Here is a 2,389-nt window from a genome sequence, read left to right on the forward strand (position 1 = left end):
AAAAAAAAAAAAAAAAAAAAAAAAAAAAATTAGCCAGGTGTGGTGTTACATGCCTGTGATCCCAGCTGCACGGAAGACTGAGGCAGGAGAATCACTTGAACCTGGGAGGCAGGGGTTGCAGCGAGCTGAGATCGCACCACTGCACTCCCGTCTGGGTAACAGAGTGAAACTCCATCTCAAAAAAAAATTTATCAGGATGAAGAAGGGCAGTCCCTCAGGCCCAGAGCCTTGGAAAAGCCAATCTCTTTCAAATTGTGTGAGTTACACTGGCCTGGGTCACCTCTCTGTCCTCCAATGACTCAGAGGGTGTGTGGGGTGTAGGTAGGGGTGTTCACAGCAAGCTAGAGCTCAAAAAAATGTAGAGGATGAAACAGCAGCACTCACCATTTCCTTCAGTTGTTTAAGGAGGACAAGAGCCACCTTCAGGTGGAAGTGACAACGCCATCTGGAAGGTCTGTTGTTTAACAAAAGGGGTACTGGCAGCCTCTCGTGGCCCCGTTCACTCAGGATAAGAGTTAGCAAGGATAACTGCTTCTCACTCCTCAGAGCTGCGGCAGGAAGCTTCTAGGCCGCAGACAGGACGCAGCCCTCCGGCAGCAGCATTCAAGTATTTCGTATATGCACTCCCTTGGACTACATAGACTGTCTGTCTTGGGGCTGCTGTGGCTTTCCATATTCTGGTTTCAAGGGAACAAAGGGGCTTTTTAGCAGCTGGATCGGATCCTAGGTTATTTTTAGAAATGAATTTCAGCAGAATCATGTCATGCTCATGGAGAGGGGTCATCTCCCTGGGCTACCGGGTCGGGACCTGGTTGTTCCCAGGCTTCAGGTTCTGGTGGAGCCCTCAGGACAAAGGGGAAGAAGCTGCCTGGCCACAGACTGAGGAGGCCACATCTCAGCCACCAAAAGGGAGCACCAGGGGCAGCTGCTCTGTCCCCAGGCATTCAGCAGGAGAGGACGCAAAACAACATTCCTGTGGCCCAGACACTAGTCAGCATGTCCCATACTGGTCATCAGGCCTGGCTGCTCCCATTCCCTTTCTCTATTCTGACAGTCTCACCTGTACAGAGTACAGAGAACCTCCCATCCCCACTTTACCTATTCCAGCCTTCTCTGGGCCGGTTTCCTGGAAGTCACAGGCAAATGAGTGAGGGCTCCATGCTGAAAAGACAGTGCTTATTAAAAAAGGGGGCCAGGAATGATCCCTAGTAACCTGCTACCCCTCTGCTCCTGTTTTACTCTTCCTTGTTCACATATTGCACAGACAGGATCCATTCAGTCAGCCTCGGGCTTTGGAAAGTGGACTGATCATGCTTTCTTGCACTTGAGTAATGCTTTAGAGCAGTGGTTCTCAAACCAAGAGTGAGCACAAGGATCTCCTGAAGAACTGGGGCAACCCTATTGGCCCCCTCCCTGCCAACTCCTGAGTTTCTGGTGCAGAAGAACGGAGATGAGACCTGGGAAGGTGCATTCCTAACAAGTTCCTTAACAGGGTGAGCTGATGCTTCTGGTCTGGGGACCACACTTTGAAAATGCTGCGAGGTTCCAAAGCATTTCCATGAACCCCTTCAGCTCAAGGCTGACATGGGAAGGCACCGGAAGGTCTTGCCATGTATCTCCTTCGCTCTTCCCTCTCCCTCCGCTAGTCCTTCCAGGTTGTTAATCTCTGCTTCCATTCATCTCCAGACAGCCCCCTTTCCCAGATAGAGCCCCAAAAAAGCCCACTTTTTTTTAAGTCTTTGAGAAAACAGACTTGAAAGGATGTCATTCAACAGGCTACAACAGAAGCCAAAGTCTATTTGAAAAGTTAAAACAAGCCACCTCGTAAGGTTCAGAGGGACACCCAGGCCCCTTTCAGGTTCCGGTGGAGCAAATGCCCTCCCAGCCCTGTCTTCTATCTTCACAGGAGATGAGCTATGCTGGGGCCCATACACAGGTGAGGGGAAAACGAAGACAAAAGACACCCGCTGCTCACTTTGGCTCCTAAGACATTACTGCCCCGGTCGCCTCTGGAACCCAGGCTGCCTTTCCCCTGCCCACGGTTCCAGAAGAAGCGCCAGACCCACTGCCTCCATAACACCTCTCAGGGAGTACCTGCCTGCTGCTCCGAGGCCAAGGCGGCCAGCAGCAGCTGCTGGTTTCCAGGCCAGTTGACAGGCTGTTATAAACAGTCACTTTAGGTTGCTATGGCAAAGCGAGTGTGCAGCCCAGCGATGGCAAAGCTATTTATGTGCCTGTAATGGCAGAGTGGTCTGTTTTTTATTATTTTACTTTTAAAGTTTTCCTTTCCCAACCCCGTAAGTCAGCTTAAAAAAAAAAAAAAAAAAAAAAAAAAAAAAAAAAGACCCCCAAAATTTTGAACAAAAAAAAAGGGAATGTCAAAAAAAAA

General features: G+C 49.7%; 1 protein-coding gene across 9 annotated transcripts in view; it reads right to left on the reverse strand.

The window, feature by feature from the left end:
* ATP2B4 (ATPase plasma membrane Ca2+ transporting 4) overlaps positions 1-2,389 on the reverse strand; it is a 117,579-nt gene that overhangs the window by 63,726 nt on the left and 51,464 nt on the right. Inside the window, exon 2 of one of the 9 annotated variants that reach the window (XM_017851558.1) lies at positions 385-677. The exons of the other annotated variants lie outside the window; for them this stretch is intronic. The gene's annotated coding sequence lies outside the window, so the exon portion shown is untranslated. The remainder of the gene's footprint in view (positions 1-384; positions 678-2,389) is intronic. 9 annotated transcript variants of the gene reach the window in all.

The sequence above is a fragment of the Rhinopithecus bieti genome, unplaced genomic scaffold, assembly GCF_001698545.2.
Source record: "Rhinopithecus bieti isolate Rb0 unplaced genomic scaffold, ASM169854v2 scaffold_33903, whole genome shotgun sequence".
Taxonomy (NCBI): Eukaryota; Metazoa; Chordata; class Mammalia; order Primates; family Cercopithecidae; genus Rhinopithecus; species Rhinopithecus bieti.